This window comes from Cydia fagiglandana, chromosome 23 (assembly GCF_963556715.1).
Source record: "Cydia fagiglandana chromosome 23, ilCydFagi1.1, whole genome shotgun sequence".
NCBI classification, from domain to species: domain Eukaryota; kingdom Metazoa; phylum Arthropoda; class Insecta; order Lepidoptera; family Tortricidae; genus Cydia; species Cydia fagiglandana.
In genome coordinates, this window is record NC_085954.1 from 8,024,337 (window position 1) to 8,034,907 (window position 10,571).

Below are 10,571 nucleotides of genomic sequence, written 5' to 3' on the forward strand. Positions count from 1 at the left end.
GTCAAGGTTTGAGATATTTTCACAAAGTGACTAAAATAGCACCATTATTAATGTTCATTACCATTCCTTCATTAGTTTATAGTGCAGCATAAATAATAGGTAGGTGTGGCTACACAAGGTGCCCTAATTTAAACTAGCATGCCAAAATGCCATCCATATTACAGTTAGGGAATTAGAAAGAATAACATTAAAAACCAATTAGAATATTGTTTACTAATGAGTTAGAAACTGTATTTATAAAAATATACAATTACAGGCATACAATACTCGTTAACTAGATGGTAGTTTATTTCCACGTTTTTGAAAGAGTGACAGACTCAATTCATCACATGCTACTGCATCCATGATATTGTTCGATTTAGATACGGCTACAAATAACTTATTTGCCGCTAATTTAACCGAGTGAGGTCATCAATGAGAAAAATATAAGTACCAAACAAATTTGATGCAGGAATGTTAGTGACACGAACTTTCATAAAAAATGGAGCACGCACTTTCAATTCAAGCACAACAGGAAAATTGTCGCATTTTTAAGTACACAATTAAACCAAGAAACCATATATTTTACGTAGAAATACCGCAGATTTGTTTAAAACGACACAATCACTGCACGCACCGAAAAATCTCCGAAGGAAGTGACAGCTGGTTAACCGCTTGAGTTAAGAAGCTATGTAATGTTGCCACGGTGAAGCTAATGCATGATTCACATAATCTGGGAGGATTATACGATAAATTCTTGCCAGTACCAAGAATGACGTAATCCACCGGGCGGTGAGCTAGCGAGACATTAAAAACATGTTTATTTGAGTTTTATTTATACTTCTGGTTTTCATTAAATTAAACTAGTTCTATCAAATTAGTTGCGAAAGGTCAGCTGCAGGAATAATAATAAGCAAGCGTGCAGTTTTTATGAGGCTCTTTAATCTATCTTCTATACATATAATAAAGCTGTAGACGGTCGAAAGTCTGTACATGGAAGATATTTGAAAAAAAGTTGGCTGGGGATACTTAGAATCGATAACAGAACACGTTCCAACAGTTTTTAGAATTTTTGTCTGTTTGTCTGTTTATCTGTTTATCTGTTTGTCTGTTTATTTGAACGCGCATCACGTGAAAACGGCTGAACGGATTTTGATGAAAACTTTACTAATCTGTCGAGAAAATCTCCGGCCAGGTTATAGGCTATAAAAATTCAAACCATATAAGGGGGGGTAGCCACAATACTCGCTTGATTTAAGTTTGCCCCTGAATCTTATGGCGCTACTTAGGAAGGAGGGGCAAACTTTTTCGCGCCTGGTTGGGACTAAAAGTAAAAAAACCGGGCATGTGCGAGTTGGACTCGCGCACGAAGGATTCCGTACCATAATGCAAAAACAGGCAAAAATAAAACGGTCACCCATCCAAGTACTTGACCCCGCCCGACGTTGCTTAACTACGGTCTAAAATCACGTTTGTTGTATGGGAGCCCCACTTAAATCTTTATTTTATTTAGTTTTTAATATTTGTTGTTATAGCGGCAACAGAAATACATCATCTGTGAAAATTTCAACTGTCTAGCGATCACGGTTCGTGAGATACAGCCGGGTGACAGACGGACGGATGGACAGCAGAATCTTAGTAATAGGGTCCCGTTTTACCCTTTGGGTACGGAACCCTAAAAATGTACAACTGTCTATCAAATGGCGTTTTTTATATCGAAAAATTTTCGGGTTCGCTTCGCTCGCGTTTTCAATAACGTTCTGCGGTATGATAAAGATGATATTCGGGTGGCAACTGCAGCAGCATTACTCTGTTGCAACGTTACTGCTGCAGCACTGTCAATTTTTGTGATAAAATGATGTGACTGATTTCCATACTAAAAGTAAAAAAGTACAACTGTCTATCAAATTGCGTTTATATATCGAAAAATTTTCGCGCTCGCTTCGCTCGCGTTTCCAAAACCATTCTATGGTATGATAAAGGTGATATTCGGTTGGCAACTGCAGCAGCATTACTCTGTTGCAACGTTACTGCTGCGGCACTGTCAATTTTCGTCATAAAATGATGTGACTGATTTCCATACTAAAAGTAAGAGAGTGAGGGTACGTATGAACATTTCCAACGTAGGCATTCGATTTGACCTTACGCGGACGCCCTTAAAGTCATGGAAAAAAGTCTTGCTTTCGGGCTTGCGGCCAGCCGATTTTTTCGACATAGGTTACCGATTTTATAGCGAATTTTGCTCTCTTGCACGGCAGATTTGTCGGCCAAGGCGAGTTGCTACTTAGCCGCGATCCTGAGACCTAACTGTCAAAGTGACACCACTTTGGCAGTTAGGTCTCAGGGGCCCCGTGAAAGCCGAAAACTAAAAGCATCCTATCAAGTAGCGCTTTCGAGTGAAGCCAAAGAGCGAGCAATAGAAGAGTCGTGATTACATGCATAGATTCGATTTCAAGCCACTCTTTTGCAGTTCGGCGTGAGGTCTTATGCAAGGCATGCCCCCTTACGGCAAAGTTGATCTTCTGCCTTAATTACACTTGGGCGTGGATCCAAATCCAAGCTTTCCTCTTTTGCAGCTGGGCCTTCTGCCTTGCTCACATTTCGCCAATACAATTCACTTGGTCAATTCCAAGCTCTGCTTTCTTGCATCTTTTCTGTATGAAAACAACCACGCTGAGACCCTTAAATATCAAGCCCTATGCGAAGCTAGGCTGATAGAAAACTGTCACATCCCTCCTCTGTATGAAATCCTGGATTCGCGCCTGTAAAAGTAAAAATGTACAACTGTCTATCAAATTGCGTATTTTATATCGAAAATAGTACTCTGTTGCAACGTTACTGCTGCAGCACTGTCAATTTTCGTGATAAAATGATGTGTCTGATTTCTATACTAAAAGTAAAAATGTACAACTGTCTATCAAATTGCGTTTTTATATCGAAAAATTTTCGCGCTCGCTTCGCTCGCGTTTTCAATAACATTCGAGGATGTGATAAAGGTGATATTCGGGTGGCAACTGCAGCAGCATTATTGTGTTGCAACGTTACTGTTGCAGCACTGTAAATTTTTGTGCAAAAATGATGTGACTGATTTCCATACTTAAAGTAAAAATGACCAACTGTCTATTAAATTGCGTTTTTATATCGAAAAATTTTCGCGCTCGCTTCGCTCGCGTTTTCAACATTCTGAGATATGATTAAGGTGATATTCAGGTGGCGACTGAGCAGCATTACTCTGTTGCAACGTTACTGCTGCAGGACTGTCAATTTTCGTGATAAAATGATGTGACTGATTTCCATATCCAGCTGTAATGCGGCAATGAACGTCACTCAATTGACCAAAAATAAAATTCAATATAATCTTGACGACCCTAGAGAGAGGGGGCACCATGGTCTAGAAATGCTTAGGGCATCAAAATATCTTAATCCGGCACTGGTCGTTTGCGGAGTCAAACGATTTGGGACTCGCATTTTATACGCATTACCATGCCTTCCCCAAAACAATCGAGGTTACAAAGGGCACGTGATTTTCGTCAGGAGTCTGAAGAAGACCACAGTGAGTGGCGCTTTAGCCAGGCAAGCCGCTTCGCTTTTGCTCGCGCGCGTATACCTTACTGTATCGTCCGATATACACCTACTACTCTGTCGTTTAAATCACGTGTAAAATTTGAATAAGGGCGAAAAAAGCTATTAATTTTGGAGTGTAGGTTTATTTAGTGGTACCTAATTGTAAAATATTTTATCTGGACTACAGTCCTCTAGCATATCCATCTGTCAACTTTACATCAAGTTCCGCCTCCAGGGGAGAGGGAGAGAAATAGAACAGACCGAATTCCACGCGGGCGGAGCCGCGGGCACAGCTAGTTGTTAATAATTATTGAATTATCTAATGTAGCATGGTCAATACATATAATTTATTTCAAATTATTACCGCTAAAAGTGCCGGATTTGGAACCACAAGCTTACTTCTGCGAAGTTCTTTCTAATGCTAAAAAAAACGGACTTGTAGTATAGGACAGGTATGTAGGTAACCTTTATTCCGAATGGCCTTAAATTAAGGCGGTAATTACGAAATGATGTAACTTAGCAATTGCGAAAAACAGTTCCTGACATTAACCGTTCGTCAGCGTATCGCAAGTTTTTTAATGAGATAGGCATAGGTAGTCCACAAGTTTAAAATAATAGTAGATTGGTACAATGGAGCAAAATGACATACTTTACGAAGCAAAGGATTCTATAATAGAATTCCGAGAGTAGCGAGTGATATAGTGTCTTGAAATAGAAAAGTGTTACTTTGATCCCTCCTCCTTGCAGGAAAGAAAAAGTCCTGCAAAGGCGGTCAGTCATCTCTGCAGCTTCATGTTCATACTTTCTTGCAATAAACTGATTTGCCAAGATAAAATAGGTACCTACTAAAGGCCGACAAAATAATAAAAATGGTGTACTTTCGTTTGGGCCAAATGTCTTTCGCCAAATTTCACTTCCCAACACACTTATCGCAATAGTTTCATTTCCCAAAGGAACCTTTAGCAAAGTTACACTTCGCATATAAGTTATTTGGTCAAATTATCATTTGGCATGATTTTACTTTGTCAAATGTTATTCGGACAAAAACTTATTTAGCAAGCGTTTTGGTTGGACTGTAGCAAAGGGGGGGCTGGGACTTTTTTTTTAAAAAGTGGTGTCATTATGACATAATTATATTAAATGATTGTAACGTATAGAACACGTCAAAATAGGCTACTTTTACTTGAAAAACTTTTTTCTTACATTGAAAATGGCGGAGATCGAGCGTTTTACATACCTAACACTGTTTTAAGGCAGGTCGGTGTAGGTACGACGACGAGCGAAGCGAGGAGGAGTGTTAGGTACAGCGCGCGAGCCGAGCGAGCGAAGCAAGCGTGCCGCGGCAGCGGCCGGCGAAGCGCCAGAACCGACTTTTTTATAATAATAAAATTTTCCAGCTCCCTTTTTTTGATCTCGTATAACTCGGCCATTTTAAATTTTAGAGAGTTTATTAAGAAAAAAAGTGATTATTTCATCAAAATCTTGTAAATTCTTCTGTTTTGAAAACCCTAGTTTTTTTCATTTTCTCAAAAAAAAATCTAAGTCCCAGAAACGGCCCCCCTTTGTACAGTCTGACGCCATCTCTATTTAAATTTGAACCTAAATTTGTTCTGTTAGAATTTTGAATTTATATAATATTTCTACTCGGAATCAGTAGCTTTCTCCATTCCTACTGATTGTGAGAAAAAATATCCCCAAGTTCTTGGTGCATTTGTATGAAATTTTGGAGACACTTTTTTTCTCGTATTAACGCCATGCAATATTTTGGGACACGTAAGTTATGCTTATTATATCATTAATATAATGATACATTTGACTAAATAATACTTGGCAAAATGAAACTTGTCCAAGTAATTATTTGCTAAACAATAACTTGCCAAAAAATACTATTGCTAACTGAAAAATTGCTATAAGTTGTTTTGCCAAACATTTTTTTGGGAAATGATAATTTGGAAAACATAGTTTGGGATGTGATACTTTGGGAAACGTTTTTGGCCCATTCGTTAGTAAACCAATAAAAATACATTAATGCCTATTCTTTTTTGGCGATCTTCGACGAGAGTTTTGACTTTTCACCCGTTTTATAATTAGAGTTTATCTCCGGAAACTTTACGAGGAAAAGTATAAATAACTTTCAAGCTCTCCCTTCAACACACATTCCTAGCTCGTGATGTCAGATTCCCTTTTCTTTAGTTTGATTTACGTTTTGTAATGAAAACATTTACTGAGACAGGCGGCCCAGATCTTTGATGTATGTCACCACTAATAGCTGTATAATATCAGGTTAATGGTTTCTGTCATTTAATTTGTTTTTTATTAGATATAGTTCATACAACAATATTTCCGCAAATAAATACGATAAGACTAAATGCAGTGGGAGGCCATTAAGATTTACCTCTTTGTAGGTGACCGGTAAACAGCAGTCTAGACAATTTTATATGTTTCAGACGTTCCTTTTACATTAATTCCTTCTTTAATTATACATAAACATTAATCTTTTTTTATTCAGCTTGAATCTTAAAAAGAGATTGATTCGTCGGACATCAGATGAGTCGAATAAAATACGAATGTATTGTATTGGTCCTACGATAGATAAAATAATAAAGCATTGATTGCTCAACAGGAAAATGGAGCAAGATCAAATGGCTAGCTATAACGCAATGTGAGAATCAGAACGATCTGAAGTCCAATACGTCACAAGGTGACTCAATGGAAGATTAGGTTAATGTCCTGAATCATCGAAATGTGAGTAAGAAACAATCTTAATAAGGCGTTCAGCTAGAAACAGGAAATGTTAATTTCAAATGGTTTTTCTTGAGTATTCCGCGCCATAAAAATTTCGAAAATATGTCTCAGAGGCCATCTCATGTCACTCATGTGTCGTTTCTACGTATAGTATCATAGACCCGGATACTAATGTATTTATATGCTTCTAACAAAAAAGCAAAACGAGTTTACGATTTATTGTTTATTTTATTTATGAATTTATCTTAGTGGTTTGCCACCCTTACACGCTTCCCTCCCTTTCTTCCTTCCTTCCTTCGAGACACCCTTAGTTTACAGCCACTCATTGCCTAAAAGCGATCATTTAGCTTTGTAAAAGATTTTTAGGCAGTATTGATCTTATGATCGGATGTCTAGTCTGGACTAGAATGTCAACGACCGATCTTCAAAACGGCCTTCATATTACGTACGCAAAAGACTGGCTTACTAATTACTAGATTAATTTCTTAGTGAAATTGAAAACTGCAATTATTTTCTGCCGATAATCATTCATTAATCATGCATCGTTTTTAGGAATACATTCTATATTTTAGTATTTTGCTTTGGGTTATAACTTTAATGTACGGTTCAAAGGTAAAACTCAATTGCTTATTTGTTTATTGAATCTATATGGGTGGTTAATTTGTGAATTTTGTAATATACGTATGTACATATGTATAAATAAATATATCCACGCTTTCAAAAATCAAAGATAAAAGGAAAACCCAATTAACATTAATAGGTGGTATAGTTTGAAGCGAAGTCATAGTTTCTAAAAAACTAACATTCATTCAACTTTAGCCAAATTGAGGTACCTGTTGGAACATCTGGTCTGGTAATTTAGATAGTTACATTTCATTTCAATGACAACTTTGTTGATATGTACACTGAAACTTGGCTAAATACCTAGTTGCAGGAGTCGTTTGTTTTCATAACGATCATAACATTCATAACCAAAACATAAACACTAGTATGGACGTAATTATGCACTGCAAACAAAAGTGTTTAAGTCGACGGTGTTTCTATGTTAGGTCTTGTAGTATGTACTCACCACTAAATTCACGTTAACAGAAGCACAGGATTCTTCAACAACTTCTGCCACCGCTCCGCTCTCGTACTCCTCCGCTGGAAGACTAGGATACAGCTTGTCTCCTCCAAGGTTGTACAGCGTCTCATCTTCAAGGGGCAACTTGGGGTATAAACTCCCATTTCCAACTAGAGGCTCAGTACTGCCTTCTCCAGGCGAGCCTCCTCTCTCCCCTTTAAGAAATCCTCTCACAGCTGAGGCCGCACTGGATCCTCTGTGCCAACCCCAACCGTTGGCCCGCAAATTCTTCGGGTAGTAATTGATCAACGACATGTTCACTAGTTCACTAACACTTGCGTCAATATCCACACACGTTTTCAGTTAATGTTCCTCTCAAAATAAACCCGCACCGTAAGACGCGCGGCTGCCGAATGGAGTAGATGGCGTCTGTTTATTTATGATAGCATTCTGCAAACAAAGAGATTGGCGATATTAGAAGAAAAAGTGAATCTGAACTGAACATGGCAGTAGATACCGCGAACGCGATGCTTAACATTTCATCACTACACAGATGTGTTTTTTAAATTAATGTGTTCGTTGGAAATTCCAATTTTCTCGCATCTAATTTTAGCAAAAGTGAATCAAAGTCAAGGTGATCGAACTGTCGTACTGTTTCATTTTCATTACTCATTCCTTTGTCAACAAATAAATAGTAATTAACGGTGAAATGCTGGCCTTGGTATTTAGTAGTACTAGAAACTGAATAAATGACTTACTGACAATTGAAAATTTTTGAAAACTTTAGAACATACCTGGATATAAATTTTATTTCCACCGGAATTTTGTTGCATAGACAGTGAGATGGATATCTAAATTTTTGGTAAATTATTTCTCTAATACATATCTTAGCAAATATAAATAACCGTATCAAGTTCATTCTTACACATTCTGATATGTATGTTTGCAATGCGTTATCTTTGTTAGGCATTTGTCATTCTTAATGACGCGATACTATACAATTCCAATGTGCATACAGAATGAGTAATATTGTAATTAGGTGTGCACTGTGTATTTATGCAGGTGTAAACCTACATTACCTATAAGTTAGATTACATGACTTACATAAGGATTCCGTGATGAATAGCGATGCATGTCGAATTCTGATATAACCAAAGTTAAGAGCCAACAGGAGTGCTCATTTCTCCATACAAACGTACTCGACTGTTTCCACCGTAGGTTTTAATGCTAGAGCAATGATTTTTTCAACACAGATTAATATTGTCAATATCTGTGTCGGACCGTTTTGCTTTTTTCACTGTTTTTGTTTTTTAAGGCGCTATAGTTCGTTTTTTTTAGCATTAGAAAGAACTTCGCAGAAGTAAGCTCGTGGTTCCAAATCCGGCACTTTTAACGGTAATAAATTGAAGTAAATTATATGTATTGACCGTGCTTCATTAGATAATTCAATAATTATTAAGAATTAAAGAGGCTGATAGAAACTGTACGCTTACTTCTGTGGAGTTCTTTCTAATGCTAAAAAAAACGAACTATAGAGCCCTTCAAAAATGGCCAAAATGGCCTCATTGACTATGCCGCAATTAGAGGCGTAGTATTAAAAACTGATATCAATTAGCCAAAAAAGCAAAACGGTCCAACACCGATAATTTCATAATAATTTAGATTTCCAAATTTGGTTACGATTGGTTAAGTTTTGGAGGAGGAAACAGTCGAGTACGATACCTCGATTTTTGAGATTTTTACGCAGGATTTTTCGCCTTGTCTTTATCGCACTAGTTTTAGGAGCCGCTTCCGTTAGCGAGACGGGTATATTTAACTAAAATATTTACCTCCTGTTTCGTCTTAATATGTATAGATATTTATAAATTGTTTAGTATGCGTCAAATATATGTGTAGTGGGTTATCAAGATTATAACGCGGCTTATACGAAATACGAATCATACTTAATCTATACACCAATAAATAAAATAGCATATTGCTCGGAGCATCAGTATTTAAAGAATCTAGCTAAGGGTTGTTTTTATAACCGAACGGTTGTAGACAGAGTTTAATTCTTTTTAAGATGATCAAAGAAAATCTTTCATCTTTGCTTGATGAATTTTAAAAACATTATTAAGGGGTTATTACCGTACACGGCGGGAAGAAGTTGATAAATGGCGAGAAAAAATGAAAGAAATTTGAACTTTATGTAATTTTATTTTAAGTGTAAGCTTTTTCAATAAAAAATCTCGCGTAATCAATTTTTATTTCAGGATAATCTGCTGAAAAGGTCAGAGAATCCCATTACATATACTTTTTCTATAGTCTCTATATATTTCGTTATAATTTTTTCCCATCTTTTCGATTTGCATAAGGCGCCAACTCAATTACTAGGCCGCTTTACGACGTAAGTACGCAATTTGGCGCTCCTCAGGGTGTGTGCATGTCGTCATTGTGACCTCGACTGACTCGGGGTTTAATTAAATTTAGCGTTACTGTTTACTGGGAGTGTCCTGTCACAGGGACATTGCTTATCGAACTTTAATCTATAAGCTGGACATGGACAAGGGCATTTACCACAATACAAAACAAAAAAAAATATTATTATTAATTATAATGATAAATTTATATTATAATGTTTACAAGAAGGTGCGTTACTTTAATTTAGCTCTCATTAATACTACCTAAATACCTACACTAGTTAAAAGTTAAGAAGTGTCAAAATTATGATCTTAATGAGACTACAAGGAATTAAAATTTCATCCATTTACAACATAAAATGCATATTAAAATGATAAAAGCATATTGCAGCTACTTGATACATTTTTGTGAAAGCGGGCTGGGCCCATAACCTATTTTTATTAAAGTCTGTCGAAAATGTCAAGAATAAAATCAAAACACACCCTGATGACCAGGTCCAATAATTTATGTGTATTGTGCGGCAGTTAAATGAGTATTGTGAATTAAATATGTCATGATGATTTTTGCGATATACACCAGATGCGATAGGTACTTAGGTACTAATACTTTGGGTTTTTAAAACTCCTAAAATAACGTAGGTGGATGGAGAGGCGGGCTATTATGATAATAAAATATTTAATCGCATAAACCTAATAAAATTATGCTTATTTAGGTTTCTATGATCATTTACTGAGTCACAGTCCAACTGGCTTGAACTGCCGACAGTCATTATCATTACAGTGACGTCATGGAAGTGGCTCATAATTTTAAATGAGTTTAT

The 10,571-nt window shown here is 36.7% G+C and overlaps 1 protein-coding gene across 1 annotated transcript in view; it reads right to left on the reverse strand.

Annotated features, from left to right (window-relative positions):
• LOC134675927 (calpain-B-like) overlaps positions 1-662 on the reverse strand; it is a 58,639-nt gene extending 57,977 nt beyond the window's left edge. Inside the window, exon 1 of the mRNA XM_063534272.1 lies at positions 579-662. The gene's annotated coding sequence lies outside the window, so the exon portion shown is untranslated. The remainder of the gene's footprint in view (positions 1-578) is intronic.
• Positions 663-10,571: the final 9,909 nt, after the last annotated feature.